General features: G+C 38.9%; 1 protein-coding gene across 2 annotated transcripts in view; it reads left to right on the top strand.

The window, feature by feature from the left end:
* Nucleotides 1-11,964: 11,964 nt before the first annotated feature.
* Nucleotides 11,965-22,341, top strand: part of LOC129727910 (EGFR adapter protein-like) — a 143,989-nt gene continuing 133,612 nt past the window's right edge. For both annotated transcript variants that reach the window (XM_055686188.1, XM_055686189.1), the window contains exon 1: nucleotides 11,965-12,249. The gene's annotated coding sequence lies outside the window, so the exon portion shown is untranslated. The remainder of the gene's footprint in view (nucleotides 12,250-22,341) is intronic.

Below are 22,341 nucleotides of genomic sequence, written 5' to 3'. Positions count from 1 at the left end.
GCGTGTGCTACTGCGAAGAAATAAGAACATTCCGATTGGACGCAGTTCCAGCCCCACCAGAAGTTACTGCGCTCATTGCGAACACGGCCACGCTAAGCCGTGTTGTCTGTATGTTGGGGACTGCCAGGATGACATTAGTGGATATTCCCGGTGGAAGAAACATCTGGATTGTGCGGTTGTTCGGGCAGGACATTTTCCCCGCATTCCCGAAGCAGTTTCCGGCGGTGGCACTCCAAACTGGTTTCCAACGCACACCTTCAAGCAGAAAGCGGATATTGATCGAAAGATTGCCGAACAGAACAGTCCTCCTATGCCAGTCCCCATTAAGGCCTATTGCCTACCGATGCTGATGGCTGGACGAAGCTACCGGATGCTGGAGATGCCGACGAAAAAAGCAACACCTTATCAGCTGTATGTGCAGCAGGTTAATGAGCGGCGGAAAAAAGATCAGGGTGAAGTCAACGAGCGGCTCAAGGAGAAGAATCGCAGCTTACCAAGCTGCTCGAACGTCGAACGGGAACCGCAGCAGCAGGAATCGACTTCACTTCCCATGGTTACGACGGAGTGCCGCGCTGAAGTGAGTGGAGAGGTTGCACCATGAGCCGTAGGCTTCCAACATCGTTCTAGGCTACGAGGACAAACAGACGCGTTCAAAGAGTGTTTAGGCTTTCTAAGTTAATATCTTGTTTTTTGTTAATAACGACGAATGGAAAGCATTTTACGAATTGATGTTAAACGAATTAGATTGAATATAAAATATATAATTATTACAATACAACTGTTCTCTTTTCATTACTCGTGATTTCTTCCCTTGGCTATGACAGACAGTGTAATCATTTTTTAGTTAACTTTATATAAAATACTTCAAAATTGTTTCAATATTAACGGTAATCTCTAAATTAATTTTCCTGTTTTTCCTAACTGCTTCCAATTATATATCATATACCTAATCAGAGTTAGTAATTGATATTGTTGTAAAATATTTACAAACATCGTTCATTAATTCAAAATTAAAAAAAAAAATCTCAGACTATTTATCACAGCTCGCTCCTTCAAAATTCTAGTAAGCAAATAGAAAAAAAAATTGTTGGTTCTGGGGAAAATGAGGGATTTTCATTTAGTGAAGAATTTAAAATCTTAGATGCATTGAACCGTTTGAAGGATAATTAAAAAAATCAACTGCACATTCGAGGCTTGCGATGAAACCATACATTTTGTTTCACCTTGAAATAAAATAATTAAAACAGCCACATGGGCTAGTCTCATTACTAACTGTTTAAATTTGTAAACCTACCTTCCATAATTTAAACTTGATTGCTCGGTTATCTCCGAGTAAAAGCTTTCGAACAAAATTAATTTCGTGTATAATTTCACTTATGTGAAAAGCACTCGCTAGCCGCCTGGACATTATTGAAATATGTAAAGCGTAAACAGGTCCTCGACATCCCAGAGTGCATGTTCCGCGTTATAATTGCTACTGAATGCTAGGTATGGCTCAGATCGAGAGAAAGAGAGAGAGAAGAAAAAAAAAACACTTTAATAATATTTTGCCTCGTATGTATGCACACATTTTGGAAACAATAAGCGAAAATATACATGCTCAGTGTGCATAATTGAAGTGGCATTCATTTTTCGCGTCCCATTTGTTATCTGGAAAGTTTTTCGCCGGAGGATTTTCCTCCCACACCCTGGGTGAACAATTAATGTGTGCACCGGGTTTGATGAGTTTTGTACAACCCGTCCTCTGCGGTGGTGATGTAATATGAATGGCAGACAAATCAATTTCGAGATAGCAAAAATTTCAATGAAAGCTGCTTATTAAATATTTCATTACGTCGTTTTGTGAGAATGACAAAAAATTTGAACAATCATCTGCTTGTGATGAAAATTATTCGTTGTTCTAGTGAAATATCAGCTTGTAAGCCCATTCAATGTTATCAGTTTATTTATTACTTCCATCTAAATGAATATTCGATTCAAATTCCTATCACTTTTTCGAACAGAAAAAAATTGGTACCAGAGAAACCAATTTCAAATGGTGAAAATGGTGATTATTGTAATTCGAATCACGATAGTTCGAGAATAATACTACTGATACGAGCTGATCAAAGCGGACTGGTAATTAAGCGGAAACCTTTCACCGTATTGTTTAGCAGATTGGTTGTCATTGATTGGATTTGATTGGTCTACTGGACACCGGATCGAGCTGTGAAAAGTTGTTGGGTTCACACAACCAATTACGCAGCAACGAAAACGGGAAAAATATTTAGCCCATTTTCCATATACTTCCATTCGGGGAATTACAAATTCAATACAATTGTTATTTTATGCTGCGTACCGCAGTGCCCGGTCCAGGTTTCGCTGGTCGTGTGATAGAGCCGGGACATTGAACATGGATATGCTCTTTGATTACGCTTTCTGATAGGCTCTTAATTAAAAACAAACTCAATGGTCCGACCGACGTTCAAATCTACCACTCGTTACTGGAAATCGGTTAAAGAACCAGCGTTAGATCAGGATGTCATTTTTCTCTACGCCACAAACACAAACGGGACCCACAACAGATTTCTGTTTCCATCGGACTCGCATCGTTTGCGGGTACGACGCCGTCCCCAGAAGCTATTAGTTGGTATGTCATCACCCCTGACCGAAAGAGGTTGTAAACATTGTCCACCAGCAGCCAAACCGTCCCACGGAGAGGGGGATGTGCTTGGCGGTGAATTACTCTCCGGTTGAATCTAAATCTAGTTTCACAGCTGAACAGCCGAAGAGATTTTTAATTGATAAGCCTCTGTCCACTTTGAAGTGGATTTGCTCTGCACTCGATTCGATTTCACTATCCATTGCTTTCACCCTGGAGCGTTTCGCTGTAGATTGGCCCTACGCTGACATCGTTTCAACTGATTTCTTTCCTTATTTTCCCTAATCGGAAAGAGGGCTGGACAGGCACATGCTATGCATCGGACTTCTCCGGAAGCTGACTGGAAACCATTAGCATTAATTAACTTTTTTGTGCTTCAGGTTTGCCCCTGTCCCATGGTTCTTGTTTTTTGTTGTTATTCACTTACAACCGCGGGAAGAGAAAAGGGAAAACCCGGAACCGAATCTCTTGAGCGAAAGGAAATGGGAAAAACCTCATCGTTCGTTCTGTATTCACCGCTGATCGCCGCTCGAAGAAATAAATAACACGAGAGGCACTTGAGCATGTTCTCGTAGATTTTTTACTGACCTCCGTTGAGGAGACCGAAATGAAAACCCCGTGGAATAAATCAGATCAAAATCTTTTCCGTCTGATAAATTTTTGCTTCTGATCTGTGGAAGTGTAGCTTGGTTTGGGCGGTCGAATGGCAGCGGGAAAGGGGTCCCGGTTAACTGGTCAGGTTTCGACAATTCAGCAAATAAGATGATAAGATACGAAAGCTTTGGTTTCACAGGTGAAAGATTAGTGCACATTTTATGGAATTATTCAATTTCATATTTCCATTTTGCTCTCCAGCACACTTCGCTCTGGATTCTGGAGGGTTCTTCAGTGACGTGAAGGAACGTGGAGATTTTGATGGAGTGAGTGAGTAAAGCAAGGCAAGTAGGACGTGCAATTATGAAGGGGATTTTTCTTTTGCTCGACTGAATTGCTATTCTACTTTTCATTAAAAATCTCTTATGAATGCATATTTTCGTTTGCCAGAATATCAGCAGATACTGATACTGACTAAATAGTATAAAAAATACTTTGAAAAAAAAAAAAAAAACATAAGATAGATTTAATTTCAGCTTTTCAGTAATATAGTTATCAGAGTACGATTCAGTTGTTGGATATTCGTCGTACAATTTGTTAACTAAATGTCAGCAAACTTGGTTTCTAAGCAAGGTTCGTTTTTAAATCTTCTAATTTGATTATACAACCTGTTGATATCCAAGAAATAAATGAGTTGAAATTAAATAAAATTCAAATCCCCGGACCTTCGTTTTCGCCGCATTATTACATTATTACACTCTCAAACGAATACGTAATTTTCAGACAAAATTTTTACAAATTCAGCAAAAACTTGTATATTGCTACAATGTGAAGAGACAGAAATTTTTTATCTTATACGGAGTTACATGAAATTTTATGATCTAAAACTTTGTCGAAAATTGCAAAGCTCTAGCGTGTAAGAGTAAAAAGATGGTGTCGAAGCGCCATCTCAGCAGCCAAATCGCGAACTATATTAAACGTCAAATTGAAGCCTTTATTACACCGAAAAACTTTTCTGAAGACTGCAAATCGATTGAATAGAGTATCAGAGCACTGGACTATGTATTCCTTGCAATTAATACATAGCAATTGTATTTTCACATTAAACCTAAAGTTATATTCATATTAAAATGTCAAAAAAACACAGAAAAAAACAAATCTTTTCAAAATTGCAGAAAATACAGATTTTTTGATGGACAATTTTCAGGAAAATCATGGTTTGCTAATGCTTACCACCCGATGAGATATCTACTGCACAAAATTATGTATTTGTCAAAATTTTGCGTCATATTTTCAATTAAGTTCATAAAGAACTTCTGTACTCGGAAGAAAATGACGTAATTATTCTATTTCTATCGAGAAAAAAATTGTAAGAAGTTAATTCGTGCGAACTCATAAAAGTATCACAATAAAACGTGAAATTCAGACAAATTTTATAAAAACACGTAGATCTCAGAAACGTGAAGAGTTAGAAATTTCGTATGTTCTGTGAAGTTTCATAAAATTACGAGATCTACAACTTTGTCGAAACCCGCAAAGCTCTAGCGTGTAAGGTAAAAAAGTTGGCATCTCAACGCCAAGTTCACGGCTAAATTCCTACTAACAAATTTAAACATCCAAATTGAAGCCCCAACTAAACCAAAAAACTTTGTTGAAGATCGGACACCGATTGGTCAAACCCTGAGAGCGCTAATAATTTCGTTCTGCTAGATTCCTTTCCTGGCCCAGTGTGCAAACATGTTTGGAAAAAAAATCTGTAGGCTGCTTGTAATATTAAATGCAGTGTTATACCACAAAAACAGCGCGTTGGATTTGTGTCATGTTCTTAGCGATATTTTTTAACAATAACAGATAAAATCCTCAAAAATAAGTTCTGAGTGAAAATGCTAAAATATTCATACGTTCATATTTTTTTTGTTTGACAGATAGTAGTACAAATTGTGGCTTCAAATCGAAAAAAAAAAATAGATTTTTAAAAAAGGTACTTATTGAGATATTTTAGGTTTTGTAACAATTCGTAATATTTGGCCCAGACAAAAGAAAAATTTTACAGTGTATATATATATTTTTGGAATCGCAATTTTATTGCCTACAACTTTGCTGAAGACACCATTTAAATCAAACAAGTCGGTTTTCTGATACAAAATATTTCATTCGTCAGTCACATTTTTGGATAGGCTCTTGTGAAACAGCAGTCGTGAGTCTACATGAAGGACTGAAAGTTTATCAACTGTGAAAAAATCTAAAAGCTAAATAGCCAATATATATCGATAGAATCAACGGTGAATGAATATTTTCCGGAAGAAGACTGTCTTGGGCAGCCGTTCTCCAGTCGCCTCGTACATTAACCGAGTGCTAACCCTTCCACGGAGACGACAGCTTCGTCCTGCTTTTCTGCTGAATATAGTTTTGGCGGCTCACCCATCAGGCATTCTGGCTACCTGTCCAGCCCACTGAAGCCTGCCTGGTACAACTCGTGATTCATGCGTCTGCTCCACACTCCACCTCCCAATTTACCGCCAAGTATCGATCACCGAAGTTTACGCTCAAAAACTCCAAGCACTCGTCGATGCTTCATGTCCGCCTTAACCTCGCCATTTACCTCTTAAAAGGCCTGAAGGCCTCCTTCACGTCCCTACGGTCGATACCGATGATATCAATGTCGTCCGCAAAACCAAGAAGCAAGTGAGATTTCGTGATGATCGATCGTACTGTTTCTTGCACGTTTGCTCTTCGTACTGCTGTTTCAAGGCCGTTGTTAAACAGCAAGTTGGAAAGCGCATCTCCCTGCTTCAGTTCATCTAACGTTACAAACGCGATTGATGTCTCACTAGCTTCCACTGGCTTCCCGCGGTTCTATAAAAGCTCCGCCCGTCGTTCTTAGCAAAGATGTGTTCTGCGCTGGCGGGCACCTGCTCCTCGTGGTCGCGCTTCTTCCGACGATGGACTCAATTTTTGGTAGCTTTTGTCTCTATCTATCTCTCTCTGATTTGACGTGTAGCCACAGTGAGCATGCGGCTCCTGGCACGGTTTTTCTCGTCTGTCGCTCTCTGGCAACGCTGTCTTTCACACGTCGTACCAACTCGCAGTCGTTTCAATGGCTCACTCCATAGCCCGTTTATGTGTTCCACTTGTTTATCCTGCTGTTCTACGATCCGTTGATCCAACTCTCTGGCGTATTCTTCTGCCACGCCATCAGATCTTACAAACGATGAGATGGGATGAGACGAGAGTCAATGTTTGCTCCCGAAAATGTCTAAGATCAGTAACATCCGAGAAGTGCCGACCGTCAATCAGTACGTGATCAATTTGGGAGCAGGTGTGTTTCTGAATATTTAAACGTGGAAAATGACGTCACTTTCACTACATACCTGCCGCGCAGGCACCGCCAGTTAACGCAAGGGATTCAAATTACAATTATTGAGTAGGCCCAGTGCCATCTAAATTCTTTGCCTGTAAAATATCGTACACGGCTCTCCAGCCTTCTCTTTTGCTCTACCAGTAAGATAGGTTAAGCTTACATTGTACAAATTATTGAATAAACGAGACACTTATTCACGTACTTTAAAATTTTGCAATTCTGTGCGTTGCTAGGTCCGTCCTGGTGGATACCTTGGAGGCCTTTAATTCCCTGGTCCATCATAATTCGGAAACCAGGAGCCCGGCAAGGTCCGTCTCAAAAAGAATATGCCCGAAAGTTTCCTCACAGTTGGATAAATTGCTCAGAGAAGTTAATTACGTAAGCTGACTTTCAAAAAAAATTCTACGCTTTTGCGAGCGGCCTTTGGTAGTTAACCCGAACATTCGCCATGGAGGACGAAACATGCGTGTAGGCATGTTTTTGACTTCTTTCTTCGTATTATTTATCAACTTCTCCTCAGTTTTTGCAACAAAATTGTTGGAGTAGATCTTACGCTTCAGGTTTGCCCAGAAATCCTCGATGGGACGCAATTTGGAGACCTTGGGGGGATTTTTGAACTTGGTCAACACCGGGTCCTTGGTCTTCTGGTACAGGTCGGACTCGATATCCGGAGTTTTGAAAAACATTTTACTCCGGATAATCGAATCTTCCGGATAATCGTGCCATTTTTTATTTTTCAATTTTTAATATCTCTCATTTAGAACAGTGAGTTTTCTATTATAGTATGTAGTACATGTACATGTGCCGACGAAATAAATTACAAATTGTCTTTAGAATTTTCGTCGGCGTTTTTATACATATATACGTAATAATAAATTATGTTATATTGATTATCTCGAAGATGTAAAAACCAAATAAAATAAATCAAAACTGCCATCAGAAATACAGCTTTCGCTTCGAGAGATTAAAGGAAATATTTTCCAGAAAATGTGATAGAATTCGTTTGATTTAAGTATTTATCTGTTTTTTTTTCTTAAATATCAAGAAGAATTTAGGTGTTACATATACAGACCCTGTTCGATTTTGACAACACTCATGATTTTTTTCTGTTTCCCAAGTGACCTTTAACGACTCAGACACTCGATATGGCCACTAATGGGCTACTTTGCGGATTTCAAATCGTTATTGATTTCGCTTGGTGAATTTTAGTTCAAAAATCCAGGAGTATCCGGAACACCACCGAAACAGGCCAGCTTGTTGTTCTAAGTACTGCATTGATCATGGCCATTATATTACAGAAATATGCTCCGGCCATACTTTCGAAACCGGTTGACCAATAGTGGTTGTCCTCATCGGCAACTAAAAACCATAATACCTTGCTATTAGAGGTTGTTGAGTAAGAATTTGTTGAAGGAACCACGAGAAAACTTCTAAAAAAGAACGGGGCATTGTTGTTACAATTTTGAATAACCCTGAAACTCCCAAAGACCCGGAAGACAAAAGTACGTTATAGAAATACAGAAGAAAAAAGATACTCCGGATAATCGAGCCATTTTCTCCGGATAATCGAGCCCCGGATAATCGGGCCCCCGGATAATCGAGTCTCCGGATAATCGAGTCTCCGGATAATCGAGTCCGACCTGTATATCTTGATGAGCGAAGCAACTTCCAGCAGGCACTTCGTACTATAAATTTTCCCGTTCACAGCCAGTCCGGAGCGAAAGAAGAACGGCTTTGACATCCATTTCTCGCTGATTGTCAGCCACAGCAGCACCTTCCTGGGGAACTTGGTGTGTGTAACGAAATTCACCTCGGTGCTCACTTCCTTCGTGGGGAAAGTAAAATACGAATTGCCCTGCCAGTCGTTGCCAGTTAGGATGAGACAGGTCTCGTCGTCCATCACCACCGCCCCGTCACTACTCGCTGTGAGAACCGACTTGATTATGTTATTCAGCTGCTGTCGCTGCGTCATTGTCTGCAGCTCCGAGACCAGTGGACGGGACTGCCGTTTCCTGACATGTATGTCGATGTTCGCCAGATACTTTTTCACTGTTTGACCGGTTGCACCGACCTTCAGTATGCTTTGGAGCTCTTGTCGCTCAGGGTTGTCGGCCGGCCGGAACAGGGTTTTCCTTCGATCCGCTGTCCACGAACTGCCGCACGATGTCCGTTTTTGATGCGACAGGGTGCCGTTCTTTGAACGCGAACACTTCTGAAAGGAGTAGAGTTTGACTGATTAAGCTGTCAATTTTTTTGCTGCTGACTCATGTGTTACTATGATTGAGGCTGCATAAATCGTTTCATCAGTGCGTGTGAAGGTAAACCCATGGAAAATTGGCTATTTCGTCCATTTTTCTACCGCAAACGTTAGGAGCTACATATGGTCATCACTCTGGCCGCATTTAGACATAGAAAAAGCATTCGACAGTGTTTGGCATAAAAGTTTGATTGCGAAATTGCAAACTTTTAATTTTCCAATTTTCCGGATCAAAATTTTGAAAAATTATCATACTGATCGAACTCTGCAGGTTGTCTATCAGAATTCAAAATCTGATAGATTTCCTGTCAGAGCAGGTGTGCCTCAAGGTTCTGTCTTGGGCCCAGTCCTGTATAACATATTCACTTCAGATCTTCCTGATTTGCCTCCAGGATGCACGAAGTCATTGTTCTGCGATGACACAAGCATTTCCGTAAAAGGAAAAAGCCTTCGTGTCATATGCAGTCGATTGCAGAAAAGTTTAGATATTTTTTTTTCCTACTTGCAAAAGTGGAAAATCTCTCCCAATGCTTCTAAAACTCAAATGATAATTTTTCCTCATAAGCCTAGGGCTTCCCTCCTCAAGCCAAACAATAATCACGTTGTCAAGATGAATGGGGTTATTTTAAGTTGGTCTGACAAGGTTAAGTACTTGGGACTAATTTATGAAAAAAAAAACTTATTTTCAAAGAGCACATTGAGAGTATACAAGCCAAGTGCATCAAATATACGAGATGTTTATATCCTTTCATTAATAGGAATTCTAAACTTTGTTTTAAGAACAAACTTATTATTTACAAACAAATTTTTAGACCAGCTATGCTTTATGCTGTACCGATCTGGTCAAGTTGCTGTTCAACAAGGAAGAAAACGCTTCAAAGGATTCAGAATAAAATTCTGAAAATGATTTTGAAGCGTCCTCCTTGGTTTGGTACACTCGAATTACATAGACTTACTGGTGTTGAACCATTAGAAGCTATGTCAAATAAAATTATTAACAATTTTCGACAAATATCGTTGCAATCCTCAATTGCTACGATAAGCTCTCTTTATAGCCAATAAGTTAGCAATTAAGTTAGTTATAAATTTACTTCCCCTTTTCTGACAAGTAGGTTTAAATCCCTACGAATGATAAGTCCTAATTGCGAAAACAAACAAATCCTAACAATTAAAATTACAAATTTCTAACAGTGTTGAGAAGTCACCATTTGTGATTGGACACACGTACTCATTATTTACTAATATTTATCATAAATACTTGAGCCACTAACAAATCCCCCTATTATAAAAAAAAACTCTGGCCGCAGCAAAGTTTATCAACCTCATTGAGTAGTAGCTGTACCTTCCAATGACCGGACTGCACGAAATACCCTTTCTCCGAAATTTGGCCCCCGATTCTCCTGAATCGCTGCGATTTCGACTTCCTGCCGCGGTAGTTGTCGAGGAAGCAAGCCAGCTCGTGCGGGTTCATTGAAAGATAGAGCATTTCAAGTACCCATTTTCCACCGTCCGTATTCTGTTTTCGTGTTTGTAGCCTAGGTCTTTACCGATTGATCCGTTCCTTTATTTCGTTTTTCGTGGTTGAAAAAAAGATTTCGGTATGCTACCTTACCAGGGTCGCGATACCTGCATCCTGCTATCCTAAGAGCATTTCAATGATTCAACCGCCCGCTTCGAGTCAGACGCTGTTGTACGCCGCCCTAACATGGAGATACAGTCGCGTACGATCCCCCTTCCCAGCCAGCACAGTTACGTTATAACTATGAATACCTGATGATGGTATTTGACTATTTTAGGTTGTTCCAGGATCTCAGAGTTGCAACCTAGAATTTAAAACGACGATTAAAATCAACCTCCAAATATCCACCTGCTTCCGATAGTACTCAGATTTTCCACCTTGCTTCGTTGTTTTTCGAAGATAGGAAGTCGCAAAGTGGGATGTTAATTAAAGTCTAGGATCGGTTTTTGTCTTCTAGACATCATCCCGATTCCGACAATACTTGTAATGAGATTTGTGTTTATTTTAATGTTTTCGTTTTAATTTCACGGATGACTACTGTTAAAAGATTGCTTTCATTACTCTAGTGCATTCAAAGTTTTCTATTTATCTCGATTGGATTGTTTTGGTACATAGTTGTCTCAGTCCCATACCGACACTTCCCGGCTTAAACGTAGAAACTCCCCTCCCCCACTCAAATTGTCTGCGTTTATGTTTGGAGTTACGTCACAAAGCGTTCCACTTCAACCGGAGAAGGATGTCAACTCTTCAGAAACGACTTTGTTGTTGCACTCCTTAGAACTTCAAAACAAGCGCAACACCCACTTATCACGGTACGCTTTCCGCTTCCGTACGGGTACATCTCATCCAGGCCGGCGATGGCGAGTGTATTTACCAGCAGCATCCGGAAATTGAACTCACCATCCTCTCCCGACGTTTCCTCAGTCCTGACCGACTTGTCCGCAATGTGAACATGCCACATCCAGTCATTTTCACATCGCTGTTTATCTATTCCGTCAAGTAGGGATTTTTCAGGAAAAACCGTCTCACTGAAATTGACAGCAGAAGCTTTAAGCTTCACACCCCCGCAGGGGTAATCAACCCAGTCAGTCGATAGAGAATCAATGATGTTCTTTTTTTCGGTTCTACTTTGCGCTGCTGTCGTTTTGCTTCGCGTGAGTGAATGTCGAGTATGCAAGGAAATTTATTATAAACAGAACAGGAGTCCTGCATACACGAGAAAATCTTTCGCTACGAATGTGACGGCATGAATGAAGAGTTTTCCTCCGGCACAATTTCTCTCGGCACAAGCGCACTGTGGCTTGCGATCCGCCAATATTTACCGGCTTCTCCAATGTAAACAAAACCGCTAGTGAAACGTGGTAGTAAGACTGGGTGGAAGGGGCATTTGTTTTGGCCTCCAAGTGAACATCTGATTTCATGTTCCGTCAACAGAGAGCCAGCCACGTGGTGAGCGAAAAGGAAACTAGCAAAAACCGGGAGATTACGGAAAAGTTTCGCTCATTTTCTCAGTTATGTGGTGAGTTTAGCTGAGATTCACGTTAGCTAGAATATTTTCCTTGGCATAGGATGAAATTTTCACTGCCAGGACTTGGTACGCGTTAGTTTGCTGGCGTGTGTGGCTCTGAACGGATAGAAAAATTGTCCAGGGAAAAGTGTTTTGGCCGAGGGAAAGTCTAGTCGCGCGAGTCTGATACTGGATGATTCAGTGTTTTCCGGAAAAGGGGGAAAGGTGGTGTTTACGTTGGATTGTATCATTCGAAATAAAGATTGTTATTGTTTTCACTGAACAGTGCTTTTAGTGGATTGCCAAAAAATCAACGAGTGAAGAGGTTGTAAAGTTTTTTTTTCAATTCTGTCGTGTGGGAAAACAACTGGTAAGTTTACATTAAACTAAAGTAATCTTACTACAAATCTTGGTGTGCTTTCCCTTAAATCATTCTATGAAAATTATCAATACAAGTTTTAGAGTAGAATTTATGGTTAGAATTCCATATAACACTTATATTTTATCAGTGAGCTATTTTAGCAAATTACTGGTAAGTTAAAAATTGAATAACAAAAGGCTTACCCGAAACTCATGTACAGAACGCTCATGATTTGAATTTCAAATAATTTTTAAATTTTACCACTGAGCTGGAAATTTATAACGCATTTGCATATGCATTATGCAGGCATTTGTTTTTAATACACGAGCCCCTGTCTGCCGTATTACGAACACATATCTTGCGTACATACTCGAAACGGTTTCTATTCACGCAGCCCGGAATATTGCTGCGGCGTCCTTCAATCATTACTAGTGCGTTAAAATCAAACAAAAAAGATCTCTAAAAAAATAGCTTAAAACCGTTCAATATCCGGCTCGCAGTATGAATTGAACCATTCATTCCGGTAGAGCGGTGAGCTTCGGATCCGAACGGGACACAGAAAATCACCAACAATTCGCAGCAAAAACTCGTTTGTGGAACGGTTGAATGTTTGCGGAAGCAATGCAAATGATATGCTGCTCTTGCCATCCATTTCCACCGGCAAGGCCGTATCTGTGGTGTAAGCACGTGTCCCTCGGCCCAGCGACTGCCGGGTTCCGGTCGATATGGCGTCAATAAATTCGCCAGTTCTAATGAGATGGAACTGATATAGTTGGAAAATTACTTTTTAAAGTACCCTACATGCTGGCAATCCGGTGTAAGTTGGGTTTTTCGTTGGATTTGTGGCAATCCGATTGACGAGACGTATTGCCGGCAGTTGCATTTATTCATATATTAGCACCGGAGAGGAGCACCAATTGCCAAGTGGGTGAAGGTTGTCGTGTGTTGCATTTGATTGATTTGTAAATGCCGTTGGCTGGGCTGTGAGATGTTAAATTGACTGACTCCATTTAAACGATGCCATGTTGATCTTGAACTGGAAAATGTTTTCATAGCAGACAGTGGCGTATTTCCTGATTTGTCATAAATTATCGTACGTAATTGTCTCTAGTATTATTATATCGAAATACTCTGATATTATCATTATTTATTATACAGACCCCGTTCAATTTTGGCCCCTGTTTTGTTTAATCACATTTTTCAGTTTTTTCGTCTTTCCTTTAATCAATTTATGCTCAACAACAGTCAAAAAAGTACTCAGGTTCTTTATGTTGCCAATGAGGATGCCGGAATCGGTCAACCGGTAAATTAGTATATTTATGAGTATTGCTTGTATACTCTCAATGTGCTTTTAGAATACATGGTTATAGTTATCAATCGAATTTTGGGTGCATTGGGGGATATTTTCCATTTTTGCGAATAGGAAGAGAAAATATCTAAACTGCCCTGCAATCGTCTGCAAATGACACGAGGAATTTTTCTTTTTCGGAAATGCTTGTTTCATTGCAGAACAATGACTTTGTGCATCCCGGAGGTGAATCAGGAAGGTCCGAAGCAAATATTTTGTACAGGACTGAACCCACGGCTAAACCTCGAGGCACACCTGCTCTGTCAGGAAATCTATCAGATTTTGAGTTCTGGTAGACAACCTGCAGAGTTTGATCAGTAAGATAATTTTTTTCAAATTAAGATTAGAAAAATTGGAAAGAAGTTAGCAATTTTGCAATCAAACCATCAAAATTCAATTATTATCTGAATCGAAAAAGTAGAACCAAAGTTGTCATAATTTCAAGCGCATTGCAATTTACCAAAATTCTTGGTGTGCCAAAAATTCAATCTAGACCTTGTGCTTGTTCTTCAAAATGTTCCTGTGGCTTCTACGATAACTGAAACTCCATTCTAGGGTAAAAAAAACTGACAAAAGTAAATTGTCGCTTCTCCACAAAATTTAGCGAATTTGCTATTAGCGTTTCGAATGCCAAAATTTGAGCGACGCTAACAGTTTCGCTAACCAGCTCAAAAATTAGCGAAATCGCTAAATCGCTAACTGAATTCTAGCGTCGCTAATTAGCGAATTAGCGGAATGGTGCCCACCACTGCCAAGCACTAATACTAAATTTCACTATGAAAACCTTGGAATTGAAGAAAAAATTGAATAACACTTATTCACTGAGGGTCCATTAAAGGCATAATTCAGGTTGCTATGTTGCGTATTTGACAACCCTTCATTTCAACAAAATCTGTCGCTCGCGTGTGCGTTGAATTGAATATCCGTGAGCAAAATGAAGAAAACCAATAAGTGTGGGCGTAATTACACGGAATTAGATGTGTAATAGTGTATTTTAGTGATCCAGAATCACGTTCCGATGAAGGAGGCTTGTAGGCTGCATAAAGTTCCACGTTGAACCGTAAAGTACCGCCTTGGGAAAACTTTGACTGGAAAGCAAGGAAGGGCCCTCCAACGAAATTAAAGTTTTGCGTTCTACATTCCGTTATCGGAACTCGATCTTCTGTTTAGCATACACCAGCTGCACTGCCAACTGTTAGTGTATAGCGCTACAATTCTACTGACACTAATAGTCTAAACCGAGCCGGGATTCGGACATACGACGACAGGCTCGTTGAACCAGCTTATATATTGTTTAAATCTCCCTCGGCGCACCCCAAAGCTGTTTAAAATTCAAACAAACAAAATCTTTTTTTATGAATTTAATTATTTCGGCCTCCAAAACGATTTTCTGCTGTAGCTTTTTTGGCTAATTTTTTAAGCTAAAACATCGAAATTCTTTAAAAGAAAGTTAAAAATAATGTTAAAAGTTATTTAAAATTGGGATTCTCAGAATTTATACTTGGGCTGAAGAGTAATGAACCCAGGTACTAATGAAAGAAAACAACATTTCATGACCAAATATTATAATTTGCGTATTATGGACCCGGGTCCGTTATACGCATAGTGAACCTGGGTCCATAAACGGAAAAAGGGTCCATTAATCGCACATTAAGATCGGTAATAGTTTTCGATATTTAGCATTAAAAATTGAACTTCAACAGAGAATTCTTAATTAGATTAGGTAAAAGACTTCATATTTTTAACAAATATAAGAATGCTGCTTCACCAATATAAAGAATTCGAGCCGTTCACATCCTAATTATGCAATACACCTACTAAGGGGTCCATTACTAGCATATGAACCCTATTAATATAGCAATCCTTGAAAAAAGAAGAAAAATTGCTTTGGTCAACGAAAACAATTTAGTTTCACAACGCATATGTTAGAAAAAGTCAACTTCTATGCTTACCACGCACTGTGGTCCAGAAATGAAAAAAGGTGGTCAAAAGTCATTTTCTCGTAAACGTTACATTTTAGAGCAATACTATCTTCGGGAAAGTTTTAGAATGAAAAAAGAACCTTCTTTGGACATTAACAGATCCGTGATAAATCCCCTTACAAGTGAGATAAAGGGAACATTTTCTCTAAAAACCAATATTTTTTATCGCCGTCTTTGGCAAAGTTTTCCCAAATAACATAACAAAAAACTTTGCTGAAGACACTAGGTAGCTATTTCTCAATCTTACTGAGCTATCTGATTCTCTTCAATGATGTTTTAAAAATAAGGTTTCTGCCGTTAAAATTCATATTTTATACCACTATACCTGTGATATTCTCACTGAACTTTTAAAACATCATCAGACCTTTATTTTTTATATGTTACAGCAGACTTTAATGTACGATAATAAGGTTTCTATCAAGTTTTTCTGCCAAAAAATTAACTTTTGACAAGTAATTTTCGATTTTATGCCGTTTCCCAACACATCCCACGGCAAGATTACCACCAATTGAATTGTCCATGTGCTCTGCACGCACGGCAGTTAAAATTTCTTGCAGAAATTTGCAGAAACTTATAAAATCATTGTGCAAAACAACTTGAACGTAAGTATCTATATGTCACGTTGATTAATAGCAGATCTTTGTTGGGAAAAACATAGCAAGCTTTGCATTTTTACGTTTTGATGCATCTATTAAAGTATTATCAATGCATGTAAACAATAGCTTATTATTATTGTTGCCTTCTGAAGATAAATTATATGAGATATATGAGGTGCACCGCGTGGAACATTTGAGCTGAAATTTGAATTTTCAAAAACCACGTGTTTACATGCATCGATTATACTTCACAAGATGCATCAAAACGTAAAAATGCAAAGCTTGCTTTGTTTTTTTTTTCCAATAAAGATCCGCTATTGACCAACATGACATGAATGAACTTGCGTTAAAGTTGTTTTGTTCCATGATTTTATAAGTTTCTGCAAATTTCTGCTAGAAATTTTAGCTGCAGTGCGTGCAGAGCACATGGAAAATTCAATTGGTGGTAATCTTGCCGTAGGATGTGTTGGGAAACGGCAGAAAATCGAAAATCACTTGTCAAAAGTTAATTTTTTGGCAGAAAAACTTGATAGAAACCTTATTATCGTACATTAAAGTCGGCTGTAACATATAAAAAATAAAGGTCTGATGTTGTTTTAAAAGTTCAGTGAGAATATCAGAGGTATAGTGGTATAAAATATGAATTTTAACGGCAAAAACCTTTTTTTAAGTCATTGAAGAGAATCAGATAGCTCAGTAAGATTGAGAAATAGCTACCTAGTGTCTTCAGCAAAGTTTTTTGTTATGTTATTTGGAAAAACTTTGCCAAAGACGGCCATAAAAAATATTGGTTTTTAGAGAAAATGTTCCCTTTATCTCACTTGTAGGGGGATTTATCACGGATCTGTTAATGTCCGAAGAAGGTTCTTTTTTCACTCTAAAACTTTGCCGAAGATAGTATTGCTTTAAAATGTAACGTTTACGAGAAAATGACTTTTGACCACCTTTTTTCATTTCTGCATCACAGTGCCACGCTCAGTAAAAACGCGAAACATCTTTGTATTGAATTCTTATAGTTGGAACATAAAATGACTGGGCCTGTAAATAGTATGATGAGACTTTATAATAAATATTGTGAAGTTATTTTAACGATGCCACGAAGTGTTCTTAGAACAAAATTAAACGTCCGAATTACTATCTTATAACTTTTTTTTCAATGTTAGTATACATTATAGGTTTAAGATGTAGTATACAATGATTGACGCAAATAAATTAAAACGAATTACTTTCTGTTACAAAACGTTGCAATGAAAATACACTTTCAACTTGGCATATCAAATGACAGCTTGATTCAATGTTCGAATTGTTATCAAGAAAATTGCAAAAGAAAGTTCAGATTTTGCGATGAAAAGCTAATGTATGTTTTTGAAAACCGTTTTCAAACAACATTCATTAATCGATATTGTTTATTGAGTGAAACAATCCAGAATATTGGCAATTTTCCGTTTCAAACAACATTCATAATTCGATATTGTTTATTGAGTGTAACAATCCAGAATATTGGCAATTTTTATTCATTTTTACTTTTTCCATAAATTTTCATATGATGCCTCACAGCACCACTGGTCACACAGTAGACAAGAAATCACAAGTGTACCTGCTCTAGATATCCGTTATGACGAAATATCGTATTGGCTAGCATTTGGAGACACAGAGAGACGTTTTACGATAATCATCGGTATCGCTTCACGCACTCTAGGTGTTTGAAGTGCTATATTTTTTTTGGATATTGAAAAAGAGAAATTGGTTTTACTATATTCCATCAGAAATAGTTGATAAAATGGACATAAACTTAGTTTTTCTCCAAAACAAAAACCTTTTTCTTTTTTTTTTTTTTAATATTTTAAAGAGTACCTTGACGAGTTGAATATTAAAAAACATCGGTTCTTGAAAAAAAGTTCCTGGTGTGCTCAAATGTATTCTTGAGCACCATTTTAATATTTACTTTTTTCTTCTAAATGCAATATTTTACAATCATTTTAAAGAGTCTACAAAATGTTTAGTCGTAATTAATTCGTTAAGTATTTTTAAATCATGAAAAACTTTGTGAGTGGGAAAGGTTTTATCGGGAATGCACTCTTTCGACTGCTTTCGGTTAAACCTATGGTTATATTCAAACTGAAATATCACAAAAACACAAAAAACACATCCTTCAAAATTTTAGAAAATTAAGATTCTTTGATGGACAATTTTTAGAAAAAAATCATGGTTTGCTAATACTTGCTAAGCTATGAGATATCTTTTTCACAAAATTATGTATTTTTTCAAATTTTGTGTAATATTATCACTTAAGTACTTCAAAAATTTCTGTACTCGAAAGAAAACAACGTAATTATTCAATTTCTATCGAGAAAAAAATTGAAAAAATTAATTTGAGTGAACTCACAAAATTATCACAATAAAACGATAATTTCAGACAAATTTTATAAAAACTCGTATATCTCTGAAACTTGAAGAGTTAGAAATTTGGTATGTTCTGTGAAGTTTCATAGAATTTAAAAATCTACTACTTTGTCGAAAACCGCAAAACTCTAGCGTGTAATGGAAAGAAGTTGGCATCACAACGCCACCTTCGCGGCAAAATTCTGAACTAAGTCAAACATCCAAAATGAAGCCCTAACTATACCAAGAAACTTTGTAGAAGATCGGCAACCGATTGGTCAAACCCTGAGAGTGCTAATAATTTCGTACCGCTAGATTCTCTTCCTGGCCCAGTGTGCACTGGTCAACACAGTTGTGGCCCTAAAGCTCAAACTAGAAATAATGAAAGGTTTTTACCCATTTCTGTGACTCCCAGCCACTAACATTTTATCAAAGGCCTAAAAGAGTTTTTTTCGTAAACATAACGTTAAAGCGACAAATTCGGCGAGCAATTACTATGCGAACTCTCACGTAAGTTGACGAGTTTTGGTAATGGCTAGGGGCACCAAAATACACAGCAATGGTTAAAAAGCTATAATCTCTCTTGGGCAGCTATTTCGTGCTTAAGGGAAGCACTTTTTTCGCTTTTGTCAACCAGTGTAATATGCATTTAGAGTGGACACATTTTCGTTACACTTTCCACGGTATATCACCCTGCTAAAGTAGGACGTACTCCTACTTCAAAAAAAGACGTTTGCTTCCGTGAAATCAGTCCCATCTGCAAAATAATCGCATATCAGTCCCAGTATTATGACCACTGAAATGTGTTAGATCTGATCCTTGCTTGTTACGCATATGCCAAAAGCTTCGTTTCGATATGGCTATTTTTGATCACTTTTTATTTTTTAAGTAGTTTTAATCAACATTAACAAATGAGTATAAAATGTTGTGGAAAAAAGCTTCCAAACTTCAAATGCAAACGTTATTTTTCATAAAAAATGTCCATTATTGGACTGGTATTCGATTTCTTTTCAGATGGAGCGAATTGACCTAATTTTTTTTTGAAAATTTTTGCAGAACAAACTATATTATTTTTATTATTTGTTTTGATAGTCAGAAGGAGCCAAGAAAAAGGCGGGTGGGGAAGGACGTCCCATATGATGTTTTCCAAATATTTTTTAACACATTTTGCATTGTCATGTTAAAATATAACTTTGTGGTATCTTTGGGCATATTCTGAACGTTTTTCCTCCAAAGATCTGTTCAGTTTGATCATCTGTTGATGGTGTCTGTAACCAGTCATCGTTTCACCATGTTTAAGCAATTCAGAAAACACATCACAAAACGTTTTTTCATTAATAGCTTCCCTGCAGGCCGAGGGTAGACAGCCGGCTGTTCCTGTTCGTGATGTCTTGGCGAGTCTTGACCTTCCCTACATGTCCTCCATATACATTTTCCTGAAATCCATCCATGGACCAGTCTAGCCCCACTCCTTTTCGTCTACATCCAACTTAACCGCAAGTACACGTTTGGACGCCCGATCCAGAACCAGCAACTAGACCCCGCACGATACCAGCAACTAGAGGCCCGAGAAAGTCCATTTTCCAGTTCGTGGCTTGGTTTAGCAGAACACAACAAATAAGCTGCTTTATTTTTTTTTTTTTTGGTTGTTTGAAGAACATCATGACGCCCCAACAACAAATCACCAATTTTAAAACGCGTTTAATTTTAGTTTTAATCTCAGATTTAATTTCAACTCGTAGTCGGCAGCGAGGATAAAAAATTTGTCTTTAGTTTTTAAGATACTTTATGAAGTAAAATTCAAGACTTAATTGGCTCCGCAAAACATTAACTTGTATTGTGCCGTGTCAAATAAACGTTGATTGAAAAAAAAAGGTTTTTTCCTGGTATAAAGTTCAACATTTTTCACGCAAAAAAATGTTGGTACTGAGACAAACCAAAACCAAAGGGGCTTTTAATCACATATGTATTCTATTCAGAACACAGTAGATGTCACTAGTGTTTAGCTAATAATAATATATCATCTCCAAGCAAACTCGACATTATAAACGGAACACCTGTTAGATCTCCGTGAAGTTTGCACACAACCTTCTGTTTTTTATCGTATGATTGTAGATATACTAAGATTACATGCAGGTAAGCTTTTGTTCATGTGAGCTTGAAATTGTGTACAAAAGTTGTGTAAAAATCATTTTAACTCCACAAATACAAGTTATTCGAAAAAATTACGCAAAAATAAACTGTTCGGAAAAATTAAAACTCATTCGCTTGAAACTCATCGCATTTGCGTAGTATAAAACTATTGAATATTTTTTCGATCAGCGGCTTAGTTTAAAAGTTAAGTATAAAAATTTATTTTGGATGAATTACCTCGCCTTCGAAAGTTGCAATTAGTGCCTGCTAATCTCTTAGTATAGACGGATCGGTGAACCAGATGGAGTGCACCTGAACGAGCAGTGGAAGCACATCCATGATGCGGTCCGCGAAACAGCGCGAGAAGTGATAGCCATGACAACGGGAACCACACGTAGTGGGTGGTTCGATGCTGAGTGCCTAGAGGTGACGGAGGAGAAGAATCGAGCCTACGCCAACACGTTAGTAGCAGCTAATCGTGTAACGCGTCAGATGCGGGAGAAATACCGGGAGGCAAGAGCTGCCGAAAAGAGGCTTCATCGCCGTAAGAAACGTGAGCACTACGATCGCGTCCTCGCGGAGGCGGAGAATTGCTTCACCAGGCACGACACGAGGAGCTTCTATAGAACGATCAACGGAATCAGGAACCGGAATGTGCCAGTGCCTGCCATGTGCAATGACAGGGAGGGGAACCTGATTACCGATAAATCGCAGGTGGCCAGGTGTTGGAAGCAACATTTTGAAGTAGTGTTGAACGGTGAGGAAGGGAGGAGAGTCGTCGAGGGGAATAGGATAGAAATTGGGGAGGACGGACAAACTGTACTGTACAAACTGATACTTGCAAAGAGCTGAAGAACAACAAAGCCGCCGGGAAGGGCGGCTTACCGGGCGAACTTTCCAAAGTTGGGAGCGAGCGGCTGTGTAGTGCAATTCACCAGATTATCCTAAGGGTATTGTCTGAGGAACAACTACCTACGGACTGGAAGGACTCATATGCCCTATCTACAAGAAGGGACATAGACTCGAGTGGAGTGACTCGAGTGACTCGAGTGAAAATTCTCTCCCGTATCCTGTTCCAACGACTGAGGCCGTTGCAGGAAGCCTTTGTTGGAGAATACCAATGCGGGTTTCGAGTGGGGCGATCTACAACGGACCAGATGTTCACCTTGAGACAGATCCTGGACAAGTTTCGAGAACACAACCTGCAGACACATCATCTGTTTATAGACTTTCGAGCGGCGTACGATACAGTGAAACGCAAGGAGCTGTGGAAAATAATGCTAGAACATGGTTCCCCAACTAAACTGATTAAACAGATACGTGCGACGCTCGACGGTGTCACATCATGCGTCAGGACAGCGGGCGAATTTTCGGACGCGTTTGTGACGTTAGATGGTCTAAAGCAAGGTGACGGGCTCTCAAACTTGCTGTTCAACATAGCTTTGGTAGGTGCGATACGAAGGGCAGGTGTGCAGAGTAGCGGCACCATCATCACTAAGTCTCACATGCTTCTGGGCTTTGCGGACGACATTGATATGATTGGTGTTAACCGTAGAGCAGTTGAGGAGGCCTTTACGGCTCTCAAAAGGGAAGCTGCGAGAATTGGACTCACCATAAACACTGCCCAAACGAAGTACATGGTGGCTGGCAGAAAGCATGG

The sequence above is a fragment of the Wyeomyia smithii genome, chromosome 3, assembly GCF_029784165.1.
Source record: "Wyeomyia smithii strain HCP4-BCI-WySm-NY-G18 chromosome 3, ASM2978416v1, whole genome shotgun sequence".
Classification (NCBI taxonomy): Eukaryota; Metazoa; Arthropoda; class Insecta; order Diptera; family Culicidae; genus Wyeomyia; species Wyeomyia smithii.
Note: the sequence above shows the minus strand (reverse complement) of the source record. Positions and strands in the feature narration are given on the sequence as shown.